General features: G+C 50.1%; 1 protein-coding gene across 1 annotated transcript in view; it reads right to left on the bottom strand.

Annotated features, from left to right (window-relative positions):
* Positions 1–20,443, bottom strand: part of LOC147701266 (IgGFc-binding protein-like) — a 933,218-nt gene that overhangs the window by 28,681 nt on the left and 884,094 nt on the right. The gene's annotated exons all lie outside the window — the stretch shown is intronic.

Genomic DNA, 20,443 nt, shown 5'->3' with positions numbered 1-20,443 from the left:
ACAACAGAAGGACCACTTAGAACGTCTGAGGATAGGCTTCTCTAAAAAGCCAGGTTTTAAAGGCTAGTCTAAAGGCTAGAATGTCCTCGTGTGACCTTAAAGAAGCTGGCAAGGAGTTCCAGAGGGATGCAGCAAGAAAATGAAAGGAGCTGCCGCCCTGACGTTGTTTCCTAACAACCGGCACTGTGAGCAAGTTTTTGTGGCCAGAATGGAGGTTGCGGGAGGGGGTGTATCTGGCAAGCAGGTTGATAATGAATTTGGGGCCTTTGCTTTGTAATGCCCTAAAGATAATGCAGCCGGTTTTAAAAGCCACCCTCTGGGCTACCGGCAGCCAATGCAGGTCTGCCAGGCCTGGCCTGATGGACTGCCATTTAGGAAGCCCACAGATCAGCCTGGCCGCCTGATTTTGAACCAGCTGCAGCCTCTTGAGCTGCCCGGCTGGAAGGCCCAAATATAAACTATTTGAGTAGTCCAGCCTAGACAGCACAAGGGCGATGGTCACCTGTATCAGGGCAGAATGGGTTAGGAAATGGGCAATCTTTCTAATCTTGCGCAGCTGAAAGAAGCATGCGGAAACAACTGACCCTACCTGACTTTTCAAGGAGAGGTCATCACTGAAGGTGACTCCAAGGCTCTGGGGAGGAAACACCTGCAAAAGGTCAACAACAGGGCCACTGCTGTTGTCTGTGGAAGGTGCTTCATAGTCCTCTCTTGTTGCAGCATCGAGTAAAGATGGTGGTACCAAACTGGTTAGCAAAAAGTCTTTACAGGGGTAGAGGCAGCTAGATGATGCTTCCACGTCCAGAGGTCGAGGGGAAAACGGTATCCACATGAAACTTGCTGTAGGTCAGGACTGTGTTTCTCACAATGCACTGGACTATCTACTTTTGGGAGCTCCCTCAGAGACCCTATTAGTCAGTGATTCTTGGGTTCTGGGAGTTTGTTTTTTCCTGTGGGCTGTAGGGTACGAGTGCAACTAGTCCAAGACAGTATGTAGTTGCTTTGGTGCTAAGTGGGGGTCCCCCTGTCTGGGAAGCCAGTCTTTGTTCCAGGATGAGTCGCAGTCGCGCAGTTGCAGGTTATTGTGCCTTTGCTTTGTGCAGGTCCTTAAGTTACAGACTGGCCTCTCGTCTTTATCCTTGGTTGCTAGTTATCACAGATCTGAGGTTCTGGTGTCAGGGGTTGTAGTGTTCCCCACTACAAGGATGCACGGACACGGGCTCATGTAATCAACTCTCTTTATTCGTGCTGCTTGTCCGCTCCCCGTCCCTACTCTAACTGCCCCTTCCTATCCTGTCCCCACCTCTTCCCCTCTGCCCACCTAGCTCCGCCCACCCCAACTACTGGACTGCCAACCTTATTACACCTCCCCCTTTCTTAACAAAACAACAGTGAATACTGGAAGTTAGTCCATTTCTTCAATTAGTCTCTTTGGAGGCTGCACGTGACGTCGGGGTCGAGTCGGTGTGGACACAATGTTCTCTACTGCTGGTTCACGCGCCATTGAGGGTGTAGACTCAAGCTCGTCAGACTCCGGTGTGGAAACTGTGGGTGGGTGCTCGTGCTTTTCGGGAGAGCATTTCTTGAAGTGTGATGCATTGCGGGTGACCCGCCGAGTTTCCGATTCGGCGGTCACCATGGTGCCCTTTTGTTGCACGATAGTGAGAGGCTCATCCTTGAAGCGACAGTCAGTCTTTTGGCGTTGTTCCTGCTTGACAAACACCTTGTCACCTTCTTTGAGGGATGGTGACCTCGCCCTTCTCTTGTGATCTGCGTACTCTTTCATCCTCTCTTTGCGATGCTGGTCCGTTGCAGCCATGTCTCGGAGCTGTTGGTCCGAGAGGGGTTTCTTCAGGGCTCCTTCCCATGTTGGGATTCGATTTCTCACTGTCCTCCCAAGCATGAGGGTGGCTGGGCATTGCCCTGTTGTGGAGTGAGGAGTGGTTCGGTAGGCACAGAGGACTTCGTTCAGGGCCGACTATAGGTCTTTCTTCTCGGCCGTGGCTTGTTGGAAGGTTCTCTTGATGGTGGACATGAACCTCTCAACGGTGCCGTTGGCTTGCGGCCAGAGTGGTGTGACCCTGCGGTGCTGGAAGTCCATCTGCTGCGCAAAGTCACTGAACTCGTGCCCGTTAAAGGGGGGTCCATTGTCCGTTTTGATGACTCTGGGGACACCCCAGGTCGCGAAGACGTCTTCAAGTACCTTGAGGGTACAGGTGGCACTAGTGGATGAGACGAACTGGGCTACAGGAAATCTGGAGTATTCATCCACGATGACGATCACGTATTTCCTTGAATGTAAGGGCCCATAAAAGTCCATGGCAACCTCCTGCCACACCCCATCGGGTAATGGGGTCATTTGCAGTGGCGTAGGCGGGTTGTTGTGGCTGGTCAGTTGGCAGGGGTGACAGTCTTTCAGAGTGTCCTCGACCATCTGGTCTAGAGCTGGAAACCACACACGCTCTCTTAGTGCTCTCTTGGTGGATACAACCCCTCGATGACCCTCGTGCGCTAGGTTAACTACTCCTTGTCTCAGAGCGGTTGGAATGACTATTCTGTGATCTCTCAGGAGGAGGCCGTCTTCAGTCACTGAGAGCTCGTCAGAGACGTGTCGGAAGGCCTGGAGTTCTTTCTTGATTTCGGGATCTTCTTCATCTTCCTGCGGGTGATACCTCCACCTGTTGGACTGTATGCGCTTCTTTACAATCTGTAAAATTGGGTCTTGGTTGGTTGCTTCCTTGATGGCGGGCATGGGTATGGCTGGTGGTCGAGCATGGCTGGTCACGAAACGGATGTATTCTTCCGCGATAGAAGGCGCAGCCTCTGCGGATTCCCGGGGGTGGCGGGACATGTAATCAGCTGGGTTCTCCCCCTTCCCCGGTTTGTGGACAATTATGAAGGTGTACTCCTGCAGATGGAGACCCCATCGCTCGATCCTGGGGGGCATCTTGCTCTTGGGATTACCATAGATTGTGACAAGCGCCTGGTGGTCGGTGATGAGCGTGAAGTGCTTCCTGTATATGAAGATGTGGAAGTGCTCGCACGCCCACACAACCGCCAGGCTCTCCTTTTCTGGCTGTGAATACTTTCTTTCTGTATCGGTGAGGCTCCGACTGGCATATGCGATGATTCTCCGCTGTTCAGAGTCGTCGTCGTATTGAGCCAGGATGGCTCCCAGGCCCACTGGACTGGGGTCTACAGTGATCTCCGTTTTTCTCCTGGGATTGAAGTATGACAGGCACTCTGACAATTCCACGGCGCGTTTGATGTCCCTGAAAGCGCTCTCGCACTCCGGGGTCCAATTGAACGGCTGGCCAGTCTTTGTGAGGAGCCGCAGTGGATGGCTCACTGTGGCATAGTCGCGAATGTAACGAGCACAGTAACTCGCCATCCCCAGAAAAGAGCGCAGATCGTTCACATCGGCAGGACTCTTGGTGTTGTTGAGAACGGCAATTTTGTCGGGGTCCGGTTTCATGCCATTGGAGGAGAAGATGTGACGAAGAATTTCAGGGTTGACTGATGAAATTCACATTTACTTTTGTTTAGAGTCAAGTTGGCGTTCATGAGGGCATGGCAGACGCGGTCAAGGGCGATGTCGTGCTCCCGTAGATCCGCGCCGTACACTAAGATGTCGTCACTGTAGTTGAGGGAGTTCGGTATGTGATGGATGATCAAACGAATCGCCTCCTGGAAAATCTCAGCCGCTGAGGACACACCAAAGCTGAGTCGTTTGTAGCGGAAGAGGCCAAGGTGTGTGGCAAAGGTGGTGATGGAGCGAGAGCTGTCATCTAATTCAAGCTGGTGGTAGCCCTTGTTAAGGTCCAATTTTGAAAAGACAGTTGCCCCATTGAGTGCCGCAATCATGTCGCTCAAGTGTGGACCGGGATGCCTCTCCCTTTCGATAGCTGTGTTCGGCAGGCGCATGTCCACACAGAGCACCATTTCGGCAGTGTCCAGCGGAGCACGCACGAGAGCAGACACCTACCTTGCAGAGGAGAACTGCAGCAGGAGAGGCTCACAGCGGGAGCAAACCACCGCGTACACCAGGCACGCCACTGCCGCTCCGGGACTACAGATCCCGGCAGCCTTTGCGGCGGAGGCGCGTTCCCTGACGCGTCACCAACGCGCCAGGAGGGGCTGGTAAAAGCAGGAAGCCCTCGGTGAAGCGGGGGAGCACCATTTCGGCAGTGTCCAGTGGAGCACGCACGAGAGCAGACACCTACCTTGCAGAGGAGAACTGCAGCAGGAGAGGCTCGCAGCGGGAGCAAACCACCGCGTACACCAGGCACGCCACCGCCGCTCCGGGACTACAGATCCCGGCAGCCTTTGCGGCGGAGGCGCGTTCCCTGACGCGTCACCAACGCGCCAGGAGGGGCTGGTAAAAGCAGGAAGCCCTCGGTGAAGCGGGGGGAGCACCATTTCGGCAGTGTCCAGCGGAGCACGCACGAGAGCAGACACCTACCTTGCAGAGGAGAACTGCAGCAGGAGAGGCTCGCAGCGGGAGCAAACCACCGCGTACACCAGGCACGCCACCGCCGCTCCGGGACTACAGATCCCGGCAGCCTTTGCGGCGGAGGCGCGTTCCCTGACGCGTCACCAACGCGCCAGGAGGGGCTGGTAAAAGCAGGAAGCCCTCGGTGAAGCGGGGGGAGCACCATTTCGGCAGTGTCCAGCGGAGCACGCACGAGAGCAGACACCTACCTTGCAGAGGAGAACTGCAGCAGGAGAGGCTCGCAGCGGGAGCAAACCACTGCGTACACCAGGCACGCCACCGCCGCTCCGGGACTACAGATCCCGGCAGCCTTTGTGGCGGAGGCACGTTCCCTGACGCGTCACCAACGCGCCAGGAGGGGCTGGTAAAAGCAGGAAGCCCTCGGTGAAGCGGGGGGAGCACCATTTCGGCAGTGTCCAGCAGAGCACGCACGAGAGCAGACACCTACCTTGCAGAGGAGAACTGCAGCAGGAGAGGCTCGCAGCGGGAGCAAACCACCGCGTACACCAGGCACGCCACCGCCGCTCCGGGACTACAGATCCCGGCAGCCTTTGCGGCGGAGGCGCGTTCCCTGACGCGTCACCAACGCGCCAGGAGGGGCTGGTAAAAGCAGGAAGCCCTCAGTTACGCGGGACGCGAGCGGGACGCCCGGGGCTAAGCCCGGGCAAAGGGCGGGCCCTCTGAGGCCCTCCGAGGCACGGAAAGGCCAGGCAAGGCTACCCCCTGAAAACAACTGCGTGGATTCGAGGTACTGTTTCCGGTTTCTCATTTTTGGAGTTAACATCAGCCATTAAGACAGTCAGCAGCTATTACCATTGAGCCGGCCTAATCCTATAGTATTACCTGCCACGACCAGCTATTTGCCCGGCCTAAGACTAGCTGGGAGCGCGTGATTTGTGACTTTGTTAAACAAGAATTCAAAGTATGGGGAAAAAACTGGTCCCCCCCCCTACCGAGGCTGTGAATACTCTTGATTCATACCTTGTTCAAGTGGTAACCAGCATTAACAGCAAGCGAAGGCAATCCTTGGGCCTAAGCCAATCACCTGTGTTGCTTGCAGATAGTCCAGCTACAAGCACTGTAAGCACAGCTATGTCCGATTCCCTGACAGGAAACGCACAGCCTAATCCTGCAGACTCTGGCTCTAACTCTTTAGCCAATCACATTGAAGCCACCGAAGACTCTGATCCTGTTAAGGACAGAGCAGATCTCATCGATTTAGCTGACGATGCCTTTACCGAGACAAGCATCCAGACAGAAGCTATAGACGAGGACCCTCAGCTCCAGTCTCCACCTAACCGTGCTGTTAGAGCATGTAGGAAAACAGCTGCAAAACGAGGGGGGAAACAACTGGGAAGGAAGAAGCCTGCCACCCCTCCCTCCAGACGGCTGGGCAAACTCACAGGTCACGAGGTCGACCTTGAGTCTAAGCGCATTATCGACGATGATCTCTTTAACAGGATCCAAGACATGATGGATATTAAAATCAAGACTATCATTAAGCCCCTGATCGGGAACGTGGACAAACTAACTGCTGAAGTTAGGAAGTTGGGAGGGGTTCATAGTAACCTGACCAAGGAGCTAGAGAATTTATCTTCCCTCGTCGCAGACTTAATATCTACGGACGAGGAGGCCCCTTCTACTGACAGTAACGCGCAGTCCACTCAACCAGGGTTGTTACACCCACCCTTATCTTTAACATTAACTGTCCCGGATCAGAACGTCGTAACTGGGGTCCCTCATACCATCCCCACTGATGCAACAGTGGTAAGTCATCAAGAGGTCAGCCCAGTTCAATTCATAGCGGAAGCCTCACCGGTAGTCTTGGTACTGGCTAATGTTCCAGTTCTGCCACAAGACAAATCAGAGTCCAACCAGGATCTCAAAGACAAAGCCTTACATTGGCTTTCAAACAATATGTACATGGCGCAAGAAGGGTTTGATAAACTGGCAGGAGACATAGTTTCGACTAGGAGGGTACCCTGGATTGGCAGCAAGCCGAAAAAGTTCCAAGGTGATTGTGTCATTATAAATTTTACTAATGCCGAGGTCCTTCCTGAAATCCTGAACAACGTCTTCCCACCTCAGAAGCGTAACGGCTCTATAGTTCCACTAACTCTCAGATTTTTCAATAACGAGTCTCAATCCGCTACTTTACCTAACACTAATAGGCATAATAAGTATAGGAATAATAGTAGCTGGGGAGGGACCACGGGCTCGCGATACGTAAATGACCGGTTCCTGCCTGTAGCACAGCAAGTGTCAGGAAGACCCATTTACTCGTACGAGCGAAACATTCAGCCGGCTCACCCGCAGGTGTTGGGAACAAACGGGTGGGGGAACGGAGTACCAGGGTACGATCATAGTGTACGAGGCTTTAGGCCAACACGGTGGCAGAGAATGGACCCGTCTTTGGTCCACCCAATCACCCCACATCCCCTGTGGAACATAGCTCACGCTGGTCAGGCTCATTTAGCCACCCCATCTGCTTGGGGCTTTACTACAGGTAACAGGTTTGGTCCCTTATCTGACCTCAATACCTGTGATTGACTTGAACCAAGAACTGACCAAAATAATGCTGGTTTGATCAATTTAATTGCGTGTAGCAAGGGCTTTAGCACCGATGATCCCCATAGTTTTCATATGTTTAACGTAGTCACTGAGCCCCAACTACCCACTATCCCAGGTCAGCAAACTATCTCATTTGGGACTGAGGCTGGCCCTAACATGGGTACGTCTAGAGAGACGACACAGCGCTGCTGTCACGCGAATATAACCGGGGCCCCTTTAGCACAAGTAACAGCGGAAGGAGACTCAGTGAGTGGCAGCAAGCCTATGACCATTAGGGAGTCATGTAGGATTATAAGCTGGAATGTGGCAGGCCTAAATACCAAACGCCAGGACCCAGTATGGTGTAGCTTTATTTCAAAGTTCCACATCATTGCGTTGCAAGAAACTTGGGACACATCGAATAATATCTGGTGGGACGGGTATACTAGCTTCATAAGACCTGCTGTCTCTAGTAGAATGGGTAGGGCCAAAGGCGGTCTGGCGCTCTTATTCGCCTTGGACTTAAAAGGAAGTTACAGGCAGATTAGGTCCGAATCTGATAATATACTGATTGTCGAAAGAATCATCAATAAAACTAGTAGGACCTTATACGTTAACTTTTATAACTCTGGTAATTGCGTCTATGACGGTCGTAATATTGCCAATTTAGATTGTATTTTAAATTCAGTCTTACAGAATATCTCATTTGCATCCGAGTCAATTTTACTAGGTGATTTTAATATACATTTATGTAATTTAGCCTGTAAGGGAAGAGGAGCATGTGAAGATGATGATGCCGCTTCAGTAGTGCCTCACTTCGAACATTCGGCAGAGGGCCAGGAGCTTGAAGACCTACTTGCTAATTATAATCTTTATGAACCCAACTTCGGTCCGAGAACGCCAACTTTCACCGGCGGTCAGCATGGGTCTGTGATAGATTACATCTTTGTTTCTCTTGGCATTTTAACTCTTACCACCGCATATAGTACGGTAGCAACCCACTTCAGTGACCACAACCCAGTACTACTTGAAGTGGTGTGGGGCAGTCAGATGGGTGCAGCACCATCAACTGTAAAACCAGCCCATTCCTTGAGGACCACAGATCAAGACAGAAGAGTAAAATGGGCGAAGGTGCTCCCAGAAAACTTCTACAAAAAATGCTTCCCTAAGATTAAAACCCAGGTCGAGCTGTGTCAGAACCCTGACACTCAAGGGAGCCTCATGGTATCAGCTTATGAGGAATTATGTGCACAGGTCTCCAACGATCTTTTAGCTAAACCTTTTCAGGGAACTCATAAGCGTTGGTTTGATTCTGCATGTTCGAAGGCTCACAGAGATTTGCTGGTGGCTCTAAAAATCGTTCCTAGAGTAAAAGAGGAAATCGTGAGGTTAAGGAAAATTTGCAAGACTGCCGTAAAGAGCCGCAAAGAATCCATTAAACGTGAAACTTGGGATGACCTTCTCTCAGCGGCGGTGCTGAAGGACAGCAGAAGATTCTGGGAAATTATTAAGCAGCCCCTTTTTTCGGAGGATAATAATTTACCAATGGACTGTGTGATTACCGAGGAAAAATGGTTGTCTTTTTTCAAAAATGTATATGGGGGTGACGTAGCCGATGAGGACATTAACAGGCGTTCACTGCCTAGCGGGACTGTAAACCCTATTGTCTTTAATCCCCAGGAAGTAGAAAAGGCGCTCATGGAAACCACCAAACACAAGGCACCTGGTCCGGACGGAGTTCCGGCCGACTTTTTTATGTTTTCTCCTAAAATGTGGTCGAGGGTGTTGTCCAACGTGTTTAATGCAGTTAACTTCAATTCAGCGCCAGCTTCATGGGCCAAATCCACCATCGTCCCCATTTATAAAAACAAAGGTCAGCGGGACGACCCAGCATTCTACAGGCCTATATCCCTTTTGGACTCAACCGTAAAAATTCTGGGGAGAGTCCTTTTATCTAGGTTGAGGGAGAATGTTGAGGGATGTGGTGGGCTGTGCGAACTGCAATATGGCTTTAGAGAGAGTAAAGGCACGATCGAGCAATGTATCAATCTGTATCTACTCATCTCTAAATACACAGTGGCTAAGGAGGGTTCAGTGTTTTTGGCCTTTATGGACCTTTCGTCAGCCTTCGACCTCGTTAATAGGTCCAAATTATGGCCGATTCTGTTGGATCTGGGAATCGATGAAGCCCTGGTTATGTTCATGGCCTCACTGCACTAGGAGCTTTTTGCAGCCGTCCGTGTGTCCAACAATGGTAGGTGTACCCCTTTATTTAAATCCCTGAAAGGGGTACGGCAAGGTTGCATTCTGGCCCCCACGCTCTTTACCATCTACATTAATGGCCCGGGGGCGCACCTGCGGGGCATGGGCACGGACGTTCCACGCGCAGGGGATACCCATATTCCGGCACTCCTGTACGCGGATGACGCCGTGCTGATCGCCCGCACGGGTGTTGGCCTGCAGGTTCTTCTTAATTCCATTGGTTCCTTTATGGAAAACCTGGACCTAAAGGTCAACGCGTCCAAATCCCACACAATGGTTATGGGCCGAGAGTGCGTGAAGAGAAGACATAAATCATTCTTTTGTAGTGGGATCCCTGTGTCCGAGGTAACCACATTTCCCTATCTGGGAGTGTTGTTTGATCAAAAAGGCACCTGGGGTCCACAGATAAGTGCAAAGAGGCTGGCAGTTACTAGATCTGCCTCCGCACTCTTGGGTTTTGCCGGCAAGCTTGGCGCCAGGCCCATGGAAGCGATGTTGAAGATATATAAGAGTAAACCTGTTGCCATCGCCTCATATGGATCTCCTCTGTGGGGTTATGTAAACCTTGACCCCATTCAGAGAGCAGAAAATAGATTTATAAGATCTCTCCTCTCTGTCCCCCAATCAACCCCAACCTATTCCATCCATAAGGAGGTTGGGTTGCCATATCTGTCGGATTCACTAAGCGTTGCACCCTTGATCCTGTGGTTGAAAATGTGGCTAAACGCTGATCTACCATTGAACCACAAAATTTTGAGGGATGTCCTATCTCTGGATTACCATAGTAAAATCCCTTGGCTGGCCTATCTAAGTAAATCCTTTATAGAACTGGGTCGCCCAGAACTTTTCCGCTGCCCAGAGAAAATTATGGCTCAGGACATAGCTTATACAAAAAAAGCCTTCAAAGAAAGGAAGGAAGCATGCCGCGAGGTAGTTGAGCTGCAGAAACATGCAGTAAGGGCTCACTATCTACTGGTTAGCGATCCTTATTTGGCTCCTTACCTCCGTTTTGTAACAATCCCTTACCATAGGTTTTTATTAACTAAACTTAGGTTTAATCTTATTCACTTTCACCTAGGCTCTTTTAAGGGTTGGCAGAAGCCAGAATTAGCCGCCCCTTGCAGTTGCGATCATTTCTCTGTGCAGGACACAATGCATTTCGTCATGTTTTGTAGTCTATATCATGAGCAGAGGAAAAAAAATTTGCTCCCCATACTTAAAGATGCAGGGTTCACACAGGTGCGCCCCGCGCTGCTCTTTTTATAGCTTATGACAAACCCACGTACAGCATTTAGTCTTGCAAATTTTTTAGTCGCCGCAGCAAGGGCGAAAGCTGTTGGCCAATCTCCGCCCTAAGAGATTATTAACTGTAATGAGAATATATGTATTGTCTTATATATAAATGTATCTTTTTAAATTGTGTAAATAGTATTTATAATGTGCATTGAGCTCGATGCTTTTTAGATGCTAGGAATTCTAATTATACTTTTTATGTCATGTTTTATTGCTTTTGTTTCTTTGTATGACTTTGATTAAGTCGAATAAAGATATTCTGAATGACTGACACACAGAGACGGACTTTGTCGGGGGCTCCTTTTTTGGGCACAATGACCACCGGAGACACCCAGGGGGTGGGTCCCTCGGTACGTTCGATGATATCGTCGTCTAGGAGGTCTTGCAGTTCTTGCGCCACAGCAGATTGCAGATGAAAAGGCACTTTACGCGGATGTTGAGCTACGGGTTTGATTCTTTCGTTGATGTGCAAGTGGACTTGCCGGCCTTTCAGTTTGCCCAGGCCCTGGAACAGTGATGGAAATTTCAAGGCATAGTCAGAACTGCCATTCACGTTGAATAAGATGTGCACTAGGCGCAAGCGTTCAGCAGTGGGGAGACTCAGTAAGCAGTCTGCGTCTGGTCCCTTGATGACGTGGATGACTGCCGGGACAGTGATGTCGCCATGCGTGAGGGTGGTGTCGAACTTGCCTAGGCAAGGGAGTGGCTTCCTCGACATCCAGGTGTACACCCGGACGGGTGCAAAGCGCAGGCGAGGCTTGGGAATCATGCGTTCATGTTCGGCAACAGAGATGTAGTTGAGTGACGCGCCACTGTCCATCACAAATTTGGCAGCATGACTACCCACCATGATGTCGAGCCGGGGGTAGCGTTTGAGCTGGTCGTTGTCGGCGATGTTGACGTACTCCGTGGTGAAGGAGGATCGCCTTGATGAGGAGGATCTGGAGTCTCTTGAGGGAGAGCGACGATCCCATCTGGAGCGTCTGGAGTCGTGGCTGGAGTGAGAAGATGCAGGAGACCGGGCGGGTTCATCCTGAACGGCTCTGACGTGGTGCCGTTTGGTTTCAGATCTCGAGGGCCTATGTTGACTGGTCCGTCTGTCCCGGTCATCTCGTTTCTCTCTGTGGTAGTCGCCGCACATGGCCTCAAAGTGATTGGACCGTCCACATTTGCGGCAGCGTTGGCCCATGGCAGGGCAAGAGTCAATGGGAGGGTAGTCATACCCGCATCTGAAGCATCGCCTCGAGCGTTCAGGCCGTCGATCTCTTCTCTCAGGGACTTTTGTTCTGTGATCCGATCGACGTCTGGGTGAGAACCTGGATCTGCGTGACCTGTCACGCGGGTCGCCACGGTGTTCCTGTCTTCCATGTTGTCGGTCAGAGACACGGTATGTGTGTTCGCGGCTGGCGGTGGGTTTAACTTCGATGTCCGCCGCGTTTTCTTCGGCCTGGTCATAGAGCCGGGAGTTTTCTTCCATTTCAGCGAGTTCTTGCGGTTTTCTCAACAGTCGACGTCTCAGCGACTCCGAGTGACACCCCGAAATTATTCGAGACTTGATAGCCGCATCGGGCGAGAAGTTTGCAAAGTCACAGTATTGGGACTGACGTCGCAGTCGATGAATGAAAGCAGTCAGTGGTTCGTCTTTGTCCTGGCACAGTTGGTGGAACTTGTGTCGCTCATAATCAACGTTCCTTTTATGTAGAAAGCGGTTGTTCAGCACGCCTTTCACTTTGTCAAAGGTATCACCTTCACCAGTTGGAATCTCTCGTACGATCTTACTAATCTCGCGTCCTCCTAGGTTGCGAAGGGTTATTATCTTGTCTTTGTCCGAGTCTATCTTGGACCCTTCAAGGTAGTCCTCAAGGTCTTCCAGCCATTCCTGCCACTTCAGGCCCATGCTGCTCCCTGTTGTGACGGTCAATGGTTCGGGTGCCCTCACGTGCGTTCCTCCCTTGACTTCCCTTTGCGCGGGAGGGTTGGACATCCTGACGGTGAGTTGACAGTGCTTGTTTGACTTCCGTTATGGTTACTGGCGTTTGTCTCCCAATTGTCTCTTACAGCTGCCAGTGCTTGTTTGTTGCTTGCAGCCCAGGTGCACTTGGTAAAGTTCACTGTGCTATCTTGTTCCGATTCGTCAGTTTGCGCTGCCAGTGCTTGTTACTTTACTTTGCCTGACTTAAAGATGGCCGCCGCCCATTCACATAGAGTCTGTCCTTCAAGTTGCCTGACCTCAAGATGGCCGCCCCCTCTACAGCCCACGAGGTTTTCTCTCCCTTAGGCACACATATACACAGTGCTGCTGGACTCACGATTGGGCTGTGGCTGGTCTTCACTCTTCTGGCGGGGCTTGGTGAGTTTGGTCCGCTGTTTGTGTCTCGCTGGCCTCGCGCGCCGCGTATCAGGCGGCTGTACTTTCTTTCTGCCGGTCGTTACAGTGCTGGCGTCCTGCGCCCTGCCACACGCGCTGGGAGCTCTTCTCCCGCCCTCACAGTGTTGCGGGCATGCTGGGGCAATGTCGGAACGAGCCTCTGACCCCCGCTGGGCTCCGGCGCGCTTCTCACTTTCGCGCGACCAGCGCTGCCGGCGCTCTCACTTGGCGCCTCTTCCTGGGCTCCGCAGCGCTCGCTCTCAGCGCTCCTACCTGTGGCGCTTCGGCGTTTGTTCACGGCGCTGCTTTCTTCCCTCGACCCTCTTCCTCTGTGGAGGGGAGATCCGGCCGCTCCTGGGGGGCTCTTGTCGGCGCCGCAGGGTCTCGGCTGCAGCGGAGCTCTGTGTGCTCCACGCTGCGGGACGGGGCACTCTCGGGTGGGTTTCTGCTTCCTCCCGCCCTCGTCGCCAGTTGTAGTGTTCCCCACTACAAGGATGCACGGACACGGGCTCATGTAATCAACTCTCTTTATTCGTGCTGCTTGTCCGCTCCCCGTCCCTACTCTAACTGCCCCTTCCTATCCTGTCCCCACCTCTTCCCCTCTGCCCACCTAGCTCCGCCCACCCCAACTACTGGACTGCCAACCTTATTACAGGGGTCGCCTAAGTGGCTTATCTGCCCCTGATGTGACCACATCAGGGGGTGTGTCTCCCCTTTTCTACCCAGAACACTTCACTCTATAAGTATAAAACTTGCTGACATCTTCCTTGACTGTACAGACCAGGTAGCCCACCCTAATGGTGTGGCTAGCCTTCTGGGGGTTTATGCCTCCTGACTAACTAATTTTCCTGCCTGCCAAGGTAGGATGAGCCGGAGGCAGCGGGAGAGTGTCTTCTTCCTTTTGGAAATAAGCCTCCATAAATATCAGAGGCGGTTCATGCTTTAAAGTTCAGCTCCTTTATATGCCACATTGAGTCCAGGAATCTTGCACCCAGTGGCAAAGTTTCTGGGGGTGAGCACCTCAGCTCCTCCCCAACCAGGCCCCTTGCATCTAGGAGGCTTACTTAGGATGGTGGAGTTTCAAGTAGTTCACTTTGCAAGGCCTTCTCAAGCTGAGCCTCATGAGTCCTGGAAGCTTGCTCTCAGCGACATAGTTTCTGGGGGTGAGCATGCCCCTCCAAAGCTGGACCCCTTGATTCTGGGAAGCTTGTCCCCAGTGGCTGAGGTTTCTAGGGTGGGAAACACCTGTGCCTCTGCAGACGGGCTTGTTTTGTCTGAGGGGTTTGTGTCCACTGGTAAAGATTCTGGAGATAGGAGCTGACAGCCCCTCTGCATCAATGCCCCTTGGAGTTGTAAAGCTTGCTCTACCCCTTCAAAGTTGTGCCCCTTGAATCTTGGGCACTTGTTCGCAGAGGCATATATTTCAGGATTGGATGACTGCTGCCTCTCATCAGCCTGACCTCTTTGATGCAGGGAATGTCTTTCAGGCAGAAACGTTTCCCTCACCCTCTCCATAACCAGGCCCTTTGAACTTACAAAGTTTCCACCCATCAGTTGAGTTTCGAAGGTTGGGCAGCCTGGCCCCTCCACAGCCAGGTACTTTGAGTCCTGGAGGAGGTCAGAGGTGGTGTTTCTAGGGGTAGGCATCCCGGTCCCTCCACATCCAGAACACTTGAGTCTGGAAAGCATTCACATGGCAGCGGAGATTAGAGAAGTGTATGTTCTGTAAGCTCTATCTCTGAGAAATGTGCTACTGCTGGAGCAGGTGGCAGGCAAATCATTCTAGAGCTGTGTCTCTTGAGTCCGAGATGTGTGTACTCATAAACAAGGTTTCTGCGGGTGGGTCCCTTAAATCTGGTATGTTTGCAGTTGACAGCAGAGGTTCTGGATATGTACTCCACCAGCCCATCTGCAGTAGGGCTCCTTGTGTCCAAGAAGATTGACCTAATCAATGTAGTTTCCGGAGGCAGGAGCTGCTAGCCCTTTCTACAATGAGGCCCCATGAATCTGGGACGGTTGCCCCTAGTGGCAACGTTTGAGGAGTATATGCCCTGAGACCCTCTGTATCGGGTGTTTTCAGTCTTTGAAGCTTGAACCTTATGGTGGAGTTGTTGCTTCCATGGCAAAGCACCTTGACTCCAAGAAGTTTACTCCTGGTGGTTCAGTTTCTGGGTCCAGACCCCGATACAGCATCCAACAATTATCTGAACTGGTTACTTTGGGCCTTCAGTTCTCTTGCACCTCCCAAGTTGATCTCCTCCAACCGAATTACTCCCTCGGCCCCTTGGTTCACGGAGCCCCTTAGATTACAGAGACAGCATTGTAGAAACCTAGAAAGACACTGGCACAAACACTATAACCCCAGCGACAAACAAACCTACAAGGACGCTTTGGCCATATACAAACGCCATATCATCTCATAGAAGAGCAACTTCTATCTAACTAAAATTGAATCTGTTAAAAACTCTTCAATACAGCTGTTCCAGGTTGTCAACAAACTCTCCAATCCCCCACCTGTCCAAACGCTGACACCTCACAAGCCCTTTGTAACTCCCTTGCCAACTTTTTCGCCAACAAGGTCACTACCATTTACTCAGCTTTCACTTCTCACACTTATCCCAACCCCACGAATCCTGACTCCCACTTCATTAACACCACCTCTACTTTTTCAAATGTCCATCAGGTCTCCCCCAAACAGATCTCTCAATTAATCTCTTCCACCAGATCAGGATCCCCGCTGGACCCTTGTCCACCGTCCATCCTTAAACTCATTCCTGACGCCATAACCCTTTCTCTCACAAACATCTGTAACTCCATGTTCCCCTCAGTCTCCTACCCCTCCATCTGGAAAAAAGTAGTTATCAAACCCCTTTTGAAAAAACCCACTCTCGACCCTACCGCCTCAAAGAACTATAGACCTATCGCCTGTCTCCCATTTCCAACCAAAATCTTTGAAAAACTAATGAACAGACAATTATCGGACTTCATCAACCAAAACCACCTTCTTGACGACACTCAATTCGGATTCAGACAGGGTCATGGAACCGAAACAGCCCTCATAAAGGCATCCAACGAGATCAGGTTGATTCTAGATCAAGGCGGAGCGTCAGTCCTGATACTTCTGGACCTGTCTGCCGCCTTTGACACGGTCGATCACGCCACCCTGATCGACCGTGTCTCAACCTTGGGCATCAACCACACAGCTAGGGACCTCCTAGCCTCTTTCCTTACCAACCGCACCCAATCAGTAAAACTAGGCTCCTTCTATTCACCTGTCTTCACTCTCCTGTGTGGGGTGCCCCAAGGATCCTCGCTAAGTCCAACTTTATTCAACATTTATGTCTCGGACTTGTCGAGGGTGATCAAATCTCACGGTTTGAGTTTAACTTCCTATGCTGATGACACTCAGCTGGTACTAGCAGTACACAAGGATGGAGAAGCAGTTGCAGCCAGATTCCAGGAGGGAATGCTAGCCATCAGCTCCTGGATGACGAGGAACTGTTTAAAACTAAATTCCGATAAAACAGAGGTAATGACTTTCGGCAACCTCTCTCCTACTTGGTGGCCCAATGAGATGGGTCCTCCACCAGAACCCGTCACCAAGGTCAGAAATCTTGGGGTCCTGTTTGACGATAAACTCCTGTTCAGTCACCACGCAAATGCTGTTGTCTCCTCCTCTTTCTTTACCCTAAGAAAAATTAAGAAACTACTCCCATATCTCCCAGTCAAAGCCGGCAAAACCCTTATCACCACCCTAATCTTTTCTAAAACGGACTATTGCAACGCCCTCTTGCTTAATGCCCAAGAAAAGGTCCTTACCAAGTTCCAATTGGTTCAGAACGCCGCAGCCAGAATTCTACTCGGCATCCCCAAGTTTAAATCCATCACACCGTTCATTCGCCAACTACACTGGCTGCCTATCAGAAGGTGGACCAAATTCAAAGCATTATGCATCGTCTACAAAGCTATCAATAATTCAGGACCTCAGTTCTTAAAAAAAAGCTTTTTGCCTATACACACCAAACAGACCGCTATGTTCTTCCTCAGCATATCTTCTACCTGTCCAACAGACCAAGAAACCTCCTAGGGAGACAGGCGCTTCCTAGTCTCCACGGCCAGACTCTAGAACTCCCTTCCTCTCCTAATTAAAACCAGTCCCACCCTCACCACCTTCAGGAAACAACTAAAAACCTGGCTTTTCAACCAATAACCGCCCTCTGCAGCGTTTTCCTGTCTGATTCTAAGCCTACAAGCGCTGAGACACCCCAGGGTATTAGCGTGCTATACAAATCGCCCAAACATAAACATAAACAGACATATGCCCCCGTCACAGCCAGTCACCTTGAGTCCAGGATGCTAGCTCCTGGCAACAGAATTTCTGAGGGCGAGGGCCCCAACTCCTACAAAGTCTGGCCCCTTGTGTCTCCCTGCAGCAGAGTTCATGGGGAAGATGAGTCCCGCCATAGCCAGACCTATTGAGTCCAGGAAGCTTGCTCCTGGCAGCAAGCTTCTGGGGTAGGTGCCTCATTAAAATGTGTGCAGGTACAAGACACTGTTTCAAGCTATCTGGGGTTTTTTGCAGTTGTTCTTTTCCATGGAGTCTATTCTAAAGTACCAGACTCATAATGTGTGCAAATTAGGTTGGCCAAAAAGGTGAAGAAAGGAGGAAGATGTTTCTTTCTGCAATCTGGAAAGCTTGCATCTCGCAGAGGAATTTGATGGGGTGGGTAAGTCCCTCAGCAGCCAGACCCCTTGAGGCTGGGAAGTTTGGACCCAACTGTAAAGTTTCTGGGGGAGGACATGCTTTATTATGGATATCGATGTGTTTAGCGACTAAAATGAACTATTGTTCTTATTAATAGAATCACCAATCCGGAAATCCACATCTACCTCTTCAAGTAAGTATGTATTCAGGCAGGCCCTGCGACCTAGCTGGGGATTAATGATTGATGGGTCACAGGTGGGAGAGTGCATAGCTGGCAGGCAATAACGTGGGCAAGAAACTCATTGTCATTCCCACAGATAGGCACAGCAACATCACAATAGTTAGGAGAGATTGCCCCCATGAAGCACACTTTCCGAGGGGATACAAGCGCTTCAGAAGAAACCATGAATTCAGATGCCACATGAGTTAGGAACACATAGCCAATCAGGATCTAGCACACATAGTGATCACACACTCTCCATGCCGGACATCTGGACACATTCACCAATCTGTGTCCTCACAAGGGCGAGGCCCACCTATAGTAACCATTGGGCATTAAATTAGAGCAACCAACATTCCTCACCATGTATAGTAAACCGGATATGTTTACGGCTTGATTTAACATTGTATATAAGACCAATGCGAATCCAATGTAAATTGAGAGAGTCCTCAGACCTCGCTCCTCTAACCGTCTCCTGGCCGAATTGTTAAATTAAACAAAACTGTTCCTGTTTTCTCAAACACCTCTTGTGTTCTGTTTTTTTAAGGAATTCAAACCTGAGCAGCTAGAGTCCCTCTGCAGCCAGTCCCCTTGAGCCTGACAGCATCGTTTCTTGGGGCAGTGCCATCAACCCTGCTGCCATCAAAATATTGAGTCCAAGAAGATTGCAACCAATGGCCGAATTTCGTGAGGCCGATTAAGTCCCTCAGCAGCAGGGGCTTCTTGAGACACAGAAGTTTGAACCCTAGGGCAGAGTTTGTGGGGGCAGGAGTACCTCAGCAGCAGGGAGCTCCCTGAGTCCTGAAAGCTTTCACACTTCAGTGTGTTTCCTGGAGAGGCCTCCTTCAGCCCCTCTACAAATGGGCCATTGTGTCTGGGAAGTGTGCACCCTGCAAAGGTTTTCAGGGATGGGGGTCCCCAACCCCTTAACATTCGGGCCCTGTGATTTTGGGAAGCTAGGCCCCAGGGGTGTAGTGTCAAAGGAATGGCAAATCCATTCCCTCTATAGCTAGTCCCCTTGTTGCCAGGAAGCTTGCTCCTGGCAGTAATGTTTTTAAGGTGGTAGTCTACCAGCAGCCAACCCCACTGCACAAGGCCTGCACAATGGTGGGTGATCACAGAAACATTTTTATTTTATTTTTTGCTTTCATTTTTTTGAATCGATGGATCTACAAACAGGATTCTCTAATCTACAGTATACTGCTTTGCTAGGAAGTGTTAGGATCCAGAAATCCATGCTCTTAACCCGCAGATGCCCTGACAAAATGTACATTTAAAAAAACATTTTAGCATAGAAGAGGACCCCCACATGGGCCTAGGTTTCAGGGTGTGCTCACAATGCCCGCTCATGTGCCCCTTCCTTATTTTGTCTAGGACACAGGAACTGAGTCCTTGAGTCCTATAACAGTGGTTGCACCATTTGTTTCCATGTTCTGGGCAGCCAATCAAATCCTTTGGAATCCGTTAAGCCAACTTTTGACCCATGGATCAAAAATTGGTCGACAGGAGAAAAGCTACCTCAGCCAATAAGCGCTGCGAGGCCCCAGGGCGGTTATGCGCTATACAAATGCAATTTTTCATTTCATTTCATTTCATTTCATTTCATTTCAATCGAACTTCAATATTTTTTTAATTTGGATTTGTGAAGGATCCTCACATCCTAAACTGTCAACATAGCTACAACTTTTTCTAAGGGTATAGACCTTCATGTCCAACCCAAGTCCCTCTTTGAACACTAATTTCTGGAAAACTACAGAATCGATTTACAGAAAACCAACAAAAGCACAATCCTTGTGTATGCATCTTAATTTGCGCCAATCTTGGTGTAATTCAATTCATCTGTTTTGTCTGAATCAATGACTAATCGTTCATATAAGCATTTTAGGAATACTCCTTTTTGTTTGCTCCTGCAGTATTAGTACAAAACTTTCCCTGAAGAAACCAAAGTGTTTTTTTTTAATAATAGGTTTTGTGCAGTTTCATCAAACACTAAAGTAATTAAGAAAAAAAATGCCTTTTCTTTTGAAACTCAGTCCAAATCGTAGCCACACTAACGCTGTCAACTCAAGTGTAATGTGTGTTTCATAGTACATGAAAAAAATGGAGAACTGAAGGATAGATTTAAGAACACCTTATTGCGCTGCATTACATGACAAGAAAAGGGCACGACTGCCTCGTATTTATGTCAATACAGAGCATTTCTGTTCTTTCCCATGGGCTAGCGCACAATTGACTGGCTAGAGCCAACTCAGGTGTCTGCATTGCATGCAGGATTGTTTTTGTGCATGAAGGTGAACCTTCTGCACAAAACAATCCTAAGAGGCATATTCCCCTTTCTATGTGTGCTGCAAAATGCAGCACACATAGAAAGAGGAAGAAACGAGGAGAAACAGAGATATTTCTCCTCATTAAGCCTTCCCTGGGAAATTGTCAGATTTTGGAGTATTTTCAAATTTACAAGTTCTTTTAAATATGGGAATGCGTCAAAATCCAGGGGAGTTGCATGGGAACATCCTTGCAAAGCCCATGGAACACCATCTCAGCCATTTGCTC

Source organism: Lissotriton vulgaris, chromosome 7 (assembly GCF_964263255.1).
Source record: "Lissotriton vulgaris chromosome 7, aLisVul1.2, whole genome shotgun sequence".
NCBI classification, from domain to species: domain Eukaryota; kingdom Metazoa; phylum Chordata; class Amphibia; order Caudata; family Salamandridae; genus Lissotriton; species Lissotriton vulgaris.
Note: the sequence above shows the minus strand (reverse complement) of the source record. Positions and strands in the feature narration are given on the sequence as shown.